This window comes from Strigops habroptila, chromosome 5 (assembly GCF_004027225.2).
Source record: "Strigops habroptila isolate Jane chromosome 5, bStrHab1.2.pri, whole genome shotgun sequence".
Classification (NCBI taxonomy): Eukaryota; Metazoa; Chordata; class Aves; order Psittaciformes; family Psittacidae; genus Strigops; species Strigops habroptila.
In genome coordinates, this window is record NC_044281.2 from 33,243,835 (window position 1) to 33,256,315 (window position 12,481).

Genomic DNA, 12,481 nt, shown 5'->3' on the forward strand with positions numbered 1-12,481 from the left:
GCCTAAACTACTGTCTCATTTTTAGTATTTCCCGTGTAAATGAACAAGTGGGCAGAAAGCTTTCCTCTCTGACCCTTCTTCTCAAGGCACGTGTACCAAATGTAAGTTAAACTTACGTAGATGAAGATGACATGCTTGACATTACCCTTTCTTTACTCTGGCAGTGCTGTGGTAGAAGTAGCCTAGACCAGTTCAGTAAAATCTGCCTCTAAAATCTGTCTGTGGGCAATTGTTACACCTAGTTGCTGCTGTTACCCATTCTTCTAAGGGCTGACCACGCATGATGCTCCTAAGCGCTACGTTAGTCTGAATAACTTAAGTAGGTCTAAATTATTTAAACAGACTAGTTAAACTATTTAAGCAGTGTAGTTAAAGCTACTTCATGAAACACCGTCAATTTTTTTCTGCATGTCTTCTTTGGCCCTATTCTGACAATGCATATCACCTTTACGAACACAGAAAAGCATATTGCACTGCCTGTCCTTTCTTTTTAAACATGTGCTCCTCGGTATCTAACCTCGGTATCTAACTATTAAAATGAATTAGTGTGTATTTAAGTCTGATAGTTTCTCTTTTATTTTTCATTGCAACTTTATTTGTATTCATGTAGACTGAATGCCCAAAGTAATACAAATGCCTAACATTTCCTTTTTTGAGGATTCTGAAACATAAATAAAACCTCTTATTTCAGCTTGATTTACAGGTGTGGAAATTATTTCCTTTAGTGTAATTAGAAATTAGAAGTTAGATTATTCTAAATCAGGCTAGGTCAACATTTTTGTTGCATTTTATAACTGAAAGTTTGACTGATAATCTCGGAACTCAAAAAATAGTCTTCTGCTAATGACACTTTTATGGAAATTTATCTAGAGTGTTTAGAATTTTTTTAAGTCTAATCTGTGAAGTCATCATTCAGTTACACAACAGAAAAAATAACAGACATTTGCTTCTAATAATGGCCTCCAAATTTAACAGAATGAGAAAAGTTGACTGGAATTCAATGAATTCCCAGTAGAATTCAGTAAAAACATTAAAATATATTTGGCATCGTATGGTTTAACTTTATGTAAACATTGTTACAAAGGATCCTGTTTTAAATAAATGCTAATCCTAAACTGATGTGGATAACTTGTATTTTTTCTGATTTTGTTATTTAATAATATTTCAAATACTATAGTCCTTAAAATGTTAAACAAAGATGAAATGCAGCCTTTTTTGTTTGTATAGCTAGTGTCCTCCATTTTATAATATCATTATAGTTTTTAAGAGATTTTAATTCTGAGATTTGCAGAAGTATTAATCTGCTTATAAGCAGGACAGGATGCAGTGGATAATGTAGTAACAGAGCTACCCATATTAAGAAATAAAATGTAAAAGGAAAGAAAGCATGTCAGAAAAGAATACATACAGTTAGAGCATCAGATTTATGTGTTTTTATTTGACTGCTCAAAGTACATCATTCATATGAAGATAAAGACTGTCAGCATCACTCAGCAGTTGGAATTGAAGAACTAAACAAGGTCCATTTGAGTCTTGTTCAAAACAATATTTAGAAATTATGAAAGACACCTGGATGGTGTGGTGACCAAAGATTTCTACATGCTGTTAGCACACAAATAAATGCAATATGCAGAGTGTGGTTGTTCATTTATACCCCCACTGATGAGTCTGTACTTTGAACTGACAAGACAGCTGAGACACACCAGTTTGATTCTGTAATATGGTGAGAGATTACACAAGAAAGCTAATACAGACAGAATTATAGATTAATTGCACCTTCCTTTCTTAGGGAAAATTCCCATTGACTTGGGAATGATATGGAAAAGTATATAGTAACTGAAAGTATTAAATGAGATGCTTATGCCTCCTATAAGGAAGCATTAATGAGTAAAATATGTCCTCTGATCAATTTTGTTATCTACTTAGCAGTGCAGATAGAGAACAGAGATCACAGGGAAAAAAAAAAAAAAAAGAAAAAAAAAAAAAAGAGAGATCCTGCCCTGTAGCTGTACTTCAAAGGGCTTTTGGCCACTGCAACCTGAAATGGTGAGGCTACAAATGCTCCTGGGGAGTTGAAAGAGCAGCTCAGATTCTTGCCTGATAGATACTGGTCACATTCCACCTCCATGAACTTGGTTCATCTCTCAGATGTCCCTGCTGGCCATACACCACAGGACAGTCCTTGCCTGAGCAGTTAGTTTATGGAGCAGCTGTATGTTGTGCAGGATTCCAGCTTACCAGAAACTGGCACAGGCAGTACTTCACACTTGCTCAGATGAAACTTTAGTTCATTCTTATTTATTTCATCCCATAGAGGATCCTTTTAAGGGGAATTGTACGTTTTCTGAGTCTTGATGCATAGCTGAAGCAGACTGCAGAAAGGAATTAACTCAGACAAAGTGATACTGTTTCCATGAATACCACTTCAGTCATATTATTTACTTTCAATTAACTTAAAGAAAAATACAAGCAGACTGCTGTAGTAGCAATCAGCACTTTCAAAATACAGCTCAGTATTTTAAAAATAGTTTTATCCGTGTATGCATTTGACACTAATCTTTCTTGTCTGCACATGTGAAAGCATCAGAAGATAAAATATGAAAGCTGAAATTCCATTTTTCAGTGATTGATTTTCAGTGATTATTTTCAGTACTAAATGGCAGTGAAAAACAAAAAGCTTAAAGATGCAGATTAAAAGTTGCAGTTTCTTTTAATTTTTGCACATGGCAGTAACATTTGCACCGGGAAGAGAGTTGACCTTATCCAAAACTATGTATGTGACCAATCAGTAATTAACGGAATATTTCAAAGCTCCACAGGAACATCAAGCACAGTAACACTACATGCTCACAATCATAGTTGCTTGGAAAAATCATGAAATATTATCTCGGAAAATGTTTTATGAAGATTTCTTTCTCTTTTGTACTTACTCTCTCCCTTCTTTTTATTAGCTCTAGTTACTCGGGAAAACACTGTTTATAATGCATATGTGTGTGAATAAAATATATTTACGTGAAATGCAACTTTTATGTATACCCTAATATACATATATATGTATATATATGTTTGTATATATATGTGTGTGTGCATGCGTGTGTATATATATAAGCAAAGTTGTTCTAGGCATTGGGTATCATCTGGAGAATATAAGCGGATAGCAACCTTGGGCTGTTGGAGATTATTTATTAATTTATACAGATAGAGATTAGTTTATACAAGTCACTAGTGATCACCCCTCCAAGTGGGGTTTGATAGCCCATCTCAGCATAGGCTGGAGGATAAGCTATCAGCCTGGCTCCAGGGTCCTTCCTTAACACTGCATCTCTGGAAACTGGTGTCAAAGTCAGATGCAGTTTGGTTGGAATGAGTGTTGAGTACTTGCTTTCCTGTCAGGTTAGAAAGCTGGATTCTCACAATGTCAAAATAGATATTTTATTCTTATAAGCTGGCGCCTACTTCTGATTCATGGACTTCTGAAGATTATCCCAAGAGATTCTGACAGCTTCCTGAAATACTGGCACCAGAGATTCTGTCACTGCTCTATATAGTAAGGCACTTCATTAAGGTTCTTGTGTACTTTTAAACTAGGAGATGCTGAAGGTGTTTTTCTTTAATAATTACTATCTGGAGATAGCAGCAAGAAAGAGGCTGAACTATTTTGGAAATGGATGTAATAATTAATAATGGGTATGCTCTAGATGGTTGTCACAAGGCTCAAGGACAAACTAAACAGCATGACTCTGGCTTTTTAATGGCTAAAAATATGTCTTCAATCTACATTGTGAAGTGGAAAATGCTGGCAGACAAAAAGTTATGCAGAATTGCAAGTGAGTAAAACCGCTGTTCTTTCATTCTCACTATAAAGATAGCTATGAAAAACATTTTGTGCTCTAGATCCTTTGAATTCAAGGAATTCCTGGTGCTATGCAAACATGAATGTATCCTCAGCATATGTTTTAATAGAGTTAAGGCTTCTTCTAATTAATTTTAAATAAAATGAAGTATATAAAGGTGCCAGGATCAAATTGGCAGGATGGTAGCAGGGACAAAGCTGGGATCCACCATTTATCACTGTCAGATGAGTGTATTTAGGACTGAACCATGTAATACCCTGTATAAACTCTGCCCCATACCAAACTGGTGTAGAGAAAGAACATAAAATCCAACACACTGAATGTAAGAAAGCTTTAACAGTTACAGCTGCAAATAAATTAAGAAATATTTGTGGATATTCATCTGAATGTTGATAGTTAAAACCAGAACTGAACAGAGGTTCAGAGAGTCTCAAAGGTGCAGAGAAAGGGGACAACACAAACAAGCTGAAGCATATCTCTTTACTGAGAATGCAGTTGGAATGCAGAACTAACTCAGACTGCAATAATGGACATAATGAAAATATTATTAAATGATAAACTTACAAAGAATGCACAAATAGGTGGATAAGCTTTTGGGGAATGTCTGTCTTTCTTACGTCCTTTAATATAATTGTAAACTGTATTTGCAAAAAAAAAAAATTACATGTCTGTGGAATGGGGTTTTTTAATGCTACATTTTTAATCGATTGCAATCATTTTCAAGAGCAGTATGATACTCTGGCAACAAGGCTCTCTAAGTTGCAAGGAAAAGTGAGGACAAATATTTTAGAGAATTCAATCAGTAATAGAATGACGGCCACTGGGTTTGAGTATGGTATCTATGAGTGTAAAGGAGGATCTTGGTGAAGGGATAATGTTCTTCTGAATTATTCACTTACTAAAGTGAGAATGGTACTCCCTGAACTATGCCTTTTCCAATACATACCATGACATACCTTGTATGTTTAATCCCTACTAAGACTCCAGATTCCGCTGCTGTGTGATATAAAATGTTACACACCTTTGCATGGAATGTAATTTTCTGTGTATTCATCAGAAAGCACTTAAGAGAAAAAAGTTCTTATTTTGGAGTCCAAATATCTAATCATAATTAGCTCAAGACGCACTGTGGTATCCAGAGGGAAAAGGAGTTTGGAAGCATTTTCTTTATAAAAGAGAGACCTTATTAGTCCTGTGAAAATTTTAAAAGGTGATAGCCCTTGTTAATGTGAAAATTCAGCAACTGAAATTCTGTAGGTGATTCTAAAACACACCACAAGAGAGAAAGTAGATGGAAAAAGGTTTTTTGTTCATTTTCTTTAGGACAGAATTCTTAACAGGTATAGTCACCTAAATAAGTAACTGTATCCTTCACCCTGGCAGAGGTAGTGTGATAGTGTGCATCTAAAGTGACGTATTTCAATACTAAGAAAATAGTAGCATGTGCTGCTGATGCACATAAATCATGAGCTGTATTGCAGACTCTACTTATGAGAAATGAACCTTAGTTTTCCCTGACTTGTGCTTCTCTTATGGTCCTGGTATCCTGGAAGTCTTTTTCTTGTGGAAAGCATAGAAGCAGCTGCAGATAAAAATATTAAGTGTTATTTCTCTAGAAGCAGATGACCTGAAGTGGTCCAATGATGGGAGAAAACAGAGGAGAATAAGAGATTAGAAAGAAGGAGGAACAGAAGAATACAAAATGAGACAGAAAAAGGTTTTCCAAATAAGAAGGGAAAGGCAACCCTCTTAGTAAGAGAAGATCAAGTCTCATGAAATACGGAAGAGAAAAGTAAAAAAAATAGGCCTGCCATTTTCCTCTGCAGTGGTGGAAGTCCCTACTTTGCACTCACTTTGTGCTGCTTTTAATTCCTGATGCTAATACAGTGGCATCTCCTAGCTTGATAGGAGATACACAAGGGTATCACTGAGGAGATTCAATTACGATCTGTAAAATTGTACACCTGAGGCCATTTTTAAGTACTTAGCTAAATATATAGTTAGCATAATCAGTGAATGAATTAAAATGTACATATCTGATAGAAACATAATGGTCCTTAGATCTGTTTTCTAAATAATATGCTTATAGGTATATGTTTATAGGTACATGTCAATCTCTCTTAGTTTGTTTGTCACTGAATGACTAGGTGCCATTGCATGAATCATGGAAGTCCATTATCATTTTAAATGAAGAAATGCTTACCTGGCAATTTTAGGACATTAGAGTCCAAGGTTACTGGCTTTTTAAAAAAGCTTAAGGTAGGATTTGCAGTCCTGTGTGACACTTCTAGTTTTGTGCTGATCTTCCAGGTACAAATTGTAGATTCAATATCAGTTTGGGTAATATTTTATTTCAAATATAATTTAAATTAAGTCATTCTATAAATATATTTTCTGTAGGTTCATGATGGATATGCAAATGTTTACCATCCTCAGAAGCTCTTGCCTTAAGCACAATGAACCCACCAAATTATTTCTTATGTTAATGTGGTCCCACAAATAAATTTTAAACATTAGGATTTTGGTAAAGGGCATATTGGAATACATTATATTTTTTATTTTGCATCCTCAACAGATCTTTATTTTTAAAAAATCAAAACAAACAAAACCATAATCTCTTACTACTGTTAAAGATCATAAAAATCACTCAGCTGCCTGCTTTCTTCACCAAGTTGTTGCCTGAAAGTATGTTGATACCACCTTACATACACCAAGACTTACTGAAGAGGTCCACAGCTGATGGCAAACATCTAACAATAAGAGTTAATTCGGGAGAAAAACAATCCACAGATATATTGATGGATCTTTTCAGATCTTTCCACTATTAATAATTCAGTGAAGCATGATTTGGGCCTCTTACAAATTTAGGAAGCTATGATGATGAAGATAACAGATTAAGAAACCTGAAAATTGAAATCCTGTATTTATGCACAATTTAGGAACAGCTTTAAGGAATATACTGCCAACATTTCCCTTCTCTAAGCTAAGAAATCCTCTTCAAGATCCATGTCTAGTTACTCTATGGCCTTTTTTCCAGAACTGCTAAACATAACATTGAACTTTATAGAATAAAGGACAGGTGGTCACAAGAGAGTAATATCGATAACCACTGAGAATACCAGTTTTCACTGAAAGTTTAATCACTGTGAACTAGACTAGGACTAAAACTTATTCTGTTGCTCTTTTAATAGCCATCAGACCATACTGTCTGTCAGAAATAATACATCATCTTCACTGAGATGTGACCTAGTTGGTGACTGAATTGAATCTCACTATACTCCCTTTACTGTTCCTTTGAGATAAAGACCTTATTATCCATTACCTCTGTCTTTGTAGAGCATGTAGTTTCTTACGAAATTTACTCATTCAAAAGCTAATAATATGTTTAAAGTTCTCTATTAGATGGTCTTTGGTTACTGGCAAGCGGGATTGAAGCTAATGCAAGAAGTTCATCAATGTGTACAGTAAACAATAAAAACAGATTAGTGAGAATGGTTTACATTTGCTCTGCAACACCGAGTTTTGTAAAGTAATATAGACAAGTCAGAATACATTTCCATTATCAAATGCTGTCAAGAGCAGGAGGCTATATTTTTATTAACATAGTAAATTCTGTATTGGTCAGCTTACAAATAAATTGAGGGGGAAGAATGAGAAGGAATGAATATACTGGTGATCTGTCTACAAAGATGTTTCTTTTCTTACCGAGGGGAAAAAAAATACCATTATTACAGGTCTGGTGCTTTCTTGTTTGTACTTAACAGTAAGAATATAAACTAGATTCATATTTTGGTTTTGTACTTATTTATATAATTCATTCTCCTGCCTTAATATTTTACATCTATGTACATTTATATAAATATGTATTGTATATATTTATTTGTATATATCTTGCCAGCTTGTTCTTAGAGGAATGAATTCCAGCACTCAGTCCTTTTAGCTACTTACAGACTTGGCAGATATACACCATTGCTGGGCCATTTCAGTCATTGCTTTTAACTGCTTTGCAGGCCATCAGCTTCTGGAAATGTTGAGACAGAATAAGTCATGTCTTGCAAATGGTGTGGGGTGTTTTTAAAGTAAAAGATGAGAGAATAAAAATAAGGCAGAGAAGGAAAAAGAGGACTTTCCGGGTTTTGTTTGCTGGTGGAGTTGAGACCACAATCTCAATATTGCTTATCTCTGGCTTATCTAGTCAATGTATATTTCTGGATTAGGCCCAGTAATGATTCAGTTTTGAGGAGGGTGTGGGGGGAAGCAGGTGGGCTTCTCCAAATCCCAGGGATAGTAAAGATGGCAAAGATGACAGTAAAATTCCTTCCATCCTCCCAGCCTTTCTCCACAGCCACTTCCCACACTTTTTAATGGCTTTAAAAAACATAAGAAGCAGAGTCATCCCCCCATTACCCTGCCAGCTAGTTAGTTCTAATTGCCAGCACATCAATTATGATCCATTAATTTCTGGTTCTGTTCCTCCCTTGTTTACCAGACATAATGTCAGTCCAGTCCATGGGTTTTATCAGTAGATGTTTTTGTTTTCATCAGTTCAGTAAGCCGCCCTCTCCACCATCTCTTTCAACAACTGCTGTTAGAGGCAAATAGAACATTTTATGAATGTCTCTTACTTAAAAATCCAGTTTACAGTCTGGTTCGACCCGAAAAGACCTTAGTGATTACAAAAGAAAATCTAGTGTGCGAGTGTCTCTTAAAAATTAATCAACTTTGCTCTATTTAAATGTTAAAGCTAATGCCATTACAAATTCAAATTATCCTGCCCTCTAGACCTGCAATAACATATAAGTAGGAAAAGTATTATGCTCTGTGTTCACTTTGACAACTGTGTCACTCCTGAGTGCTCCTGGTACCAAGAGTATTTCCACAGGGGCAGTGTTGGTTTTATTCACCCACTATGCGCAGCATGTCAAGTCATTCTTTTCACATTATGCACTAATTGAAAAATAAACATGTAGTACGACAAGTTAGATTCAAAAATCTCTGAAGGACAGACCTGCATAGAGCAAAACAGCTGACATTTTGTGCCCTTAACTATGACTTATTTCTGTTCTCTGAAGTTACATTCTACTGGCTGATCAATTCATAAAGTAAATGGGCAGCTGCAGTAGAGAGCAGACATTTTAATAGTAGAGTGCTGTAGACATGGCTGACTGCCAAAGAACACATTGTTAAAGCAAGCAGCATAAAATGAAAAATTAAGATATTGGCACCAAGGCCTGCTGGTAAGAGCTGAGGGTCAGTAAAGGACACAGCAATAATCTAAAAGATTTTTTCCACTAGATTAAATTCAGGACAGGCAAAGCATCCTTGCTTTGGAGAAGTGTTCAGCAGTGCTGGGAACTGAGGCGAGTCTCAAAACAAACATAAAAGACACGGTTGGCCAGCCTGGCTACTGCAGCTTCTCAGCAAATTAGCAATTTGATACAATTCTCCTTTATAGCACAACTGTTGCAGCTGGTCATAACACCACTCAGATCAGTTCTGAAATGTACTTTGTCAGTAATCAATACATATTTTAGTGTATGTGCTTTATTTGATACTCTATTATGTTTATTTGGTAAACATCAACAATTTCATGAAATTGCCTTTTGCCTGAAACAAATGCTGAATAACAGCAGCAAGGCAAAAAAAATATATTCAGATGCTCCTTCCTCAGTGGCTGACACCATTATTACCAGTTAACATACACTGCATATGAAAATGGTTTAGAGAGATTCTCTAGTGAAATGGCTGAGCATTCATTATTCAGAAAACTCCAAACATGATTACACATCCCTTCCTCTGGCTATATACATTGTGCTTCAGTCTTTACTTACTTACTATCATGTACTGTTACTCAAATAGTGTGATGGGTTCTTTATTGCTGTCCTATACAATGACTACAGCATAGCCTGTGATGTTTCTTTATTCCCCCCAATAATTCTATTGTCACTATGACCTAATGCCTCTTTATTGACTCTGACTTCTTTACATAAATTGTATTTTACTCCACGGATGCTTTTAAATAGTTTGTCAGTATCTGTATAGCATCCCATTTATTTCTGTGCCTGAGAGTACTCCTTCCTTTGGAGCAATTTAAAGCTGAAGCAATTAAGCAAACAGCTGCAAATAGAGATGGTGAGACTATCAACTATGTCTTATAGGACCTGTGAATTAATATTACAGTATAATCCTAAACACTTTTTTGCTTTTTTATATGGAGTCTGACGAGGAGTATTCCCCATGGTCCCTGGAGAGAACAGCTAAGAATTAGAAGGAGGCTTCTCAACCTGTGACTGTTCACAAGCAACAGAAAATCGTAGCTACAGATTTCATTGTTTGGAATCATTTAGCTAAAACCAAGGGTATGAAATACAGTCTCTGTATGCGCCAGGAAATGCTGTCAGCTCAACCCAGGGAGATTCTCTTTCAAAGCAGAGCAGCTCTGAAATTTCTAAGGTGAATCATGAAGAGTGTCCTTTTGTGAATTTTTATTATAAAGCAGGAGCATTACTCTTTCAATGATTTACAAAGCGTGTAGGGATTGAGCCTGAACATCTTCAGCACAGTATTCATTATTCATCCATGTTAGTCAAGCATAGCTCAGCCTTCCCTATGTTGCATTGGGCAAGAAAGCAGTGTGCCTGTGATTATCAGTAATGACAGAGCCAACCCTGCCATGTGAGATGATAAAAGGGAGAGAGAAGGGGAGATCTACTCAACCATGCAGTGGCAAACACTTCATAGGATGTGGGTTTTGTTCCACATTCGACTGTGCTCACATGGGAGAAGGGGAAGTGTACGCCTCCACTGGGTTTTCTTTCCTTTCCTTTTCATAAATCCATCATATTTACCTGTTGGTGGAGACTATAATTGCTATCTCACTGGACCGATTGCAATTCTTACACTTTAAGGTTAGGACTTTAATGTAAGGTATTTGACCTTGCTCTGGATTATTTTTAGACATCAGGAATGAATTAGTGTTATGAATAATGGTGCTTTCAGACATTTTGAATTGGGAAACTATATAGAATTTGGGAAATATTACTGATTTATTTTCAGGAGCTTAATACAAGCAGTGGAAACCAATGGAAAAAACTTAGCCTTTTTCACATTACACATTTTAACTGGAATGTGAGTGACATTTGTACCATCACCGAATTTCTCCTATGCAAATCATCTCAACAGGGTATGAAAAGTCGTAGAATCATTCTAAGCTTCCTTGATAAAAGTGTCAGCTTGGATAACACTCTTTCTGACACCCTAATCAAAAGGTTTTTAAAAATGCAAGCCTTTAAGATATGTAACCAGGTATAGATGTTTTGTATGGATATTTTGGGCTTGTCCAGACTGGCCCTAATTGACTGTGACTGTCCACTCAGTTTATTTTAGAGCAGTCAGAGAGCCTGAGTCAATTTCTCATTAGAAAATGGAACTGCATTTGCATTATGTTAATAGAGGATGAAGAAACAGGCCGACTATAAGGAAAGGTTAAAATCTGGCACAGAAAAATCCATCTGACTCCGCATATGGATGCCTGCCTTGTCTTGGGCTGTACCAATCAGGGCTGATGCAAATACACATATTAAGCTTCCTTCCATTTTAAGCAGCATTATTAAAAAGACCTGAAAAGTGGGACAACTTAGCAGCTTAATATCACTTTAACACAATGTGGAGACTAATCTCTAATATCTTTATTCAGGACATTCCTTCTCTGGGTTCTCTGCCAACACTGTTTCCCTCAGCCTGTCTCAGCAAGGGAAGATCTAGGTCCTGGAGTGATTGAGGTCACTGGGGCAGCCAACCCCAGTGATATAATCACAAGACTGCAAACAACAGGCATATTTGAGCCTCCTGTAGCTGACAAAATCACAGCCACTGGCTGACCCACACTGGGGGAGAGAGGAGACCCAGACAGACTCACAGCTGAGCCAGCCACTGATACGGACGCCTCAAAGCCTGCAAACAGAATTTCTCACTGATCCTCAGTCTCTTTGAGAGCAGGAGTCATTTTAAACATCATTTGTCAGTAGGATTGCTGAACAGAAAAACACCACTACTGGTAGTTAAGTGAATGTGTTAAAAAGGCTATAACAAAAGATTATTTTCTGAGGATTGTATGGAATAGTCTAAGTCTAATAAGGGGCTGAAGATTGAAGGCTAATATGACTAATCTATACTAATACCTCTGACACATATTGCTGATAAAGTTGTTAGAAATATGAAAGGCAATTTTGAAGAAAAAAAATAAACACAGGCATAAATTAGTGAAGCTGGAGTCAGATATAACAGTAACAATAATGAATGCAATAAAGAATGTCAATTTGTTGCATCTTCTAGAGATGAGACTCTCAGAGTAATTAAAGTAATGTACATACTAAGTATGTTCAAAGTTAAAGTAACACCAACACCCACTTGCTTCAGTTCCTCTGCATTCTGAAACCCTCTCTTAAATTTTAAGGCTTCAGTGACATCTGCTGATGAAGACTTATTTAATTAATTAGCTGTAATTTAACAGATATTCCCTCTAAGTGAATTCCTCTTCCACAGAGTTTCCGTTACTCAGTTATTTGTAAAGTTCCCTACCACCATGGAAACCCTTTGCTCTGGTCAGAAAACCTTTTAAAGCAGCA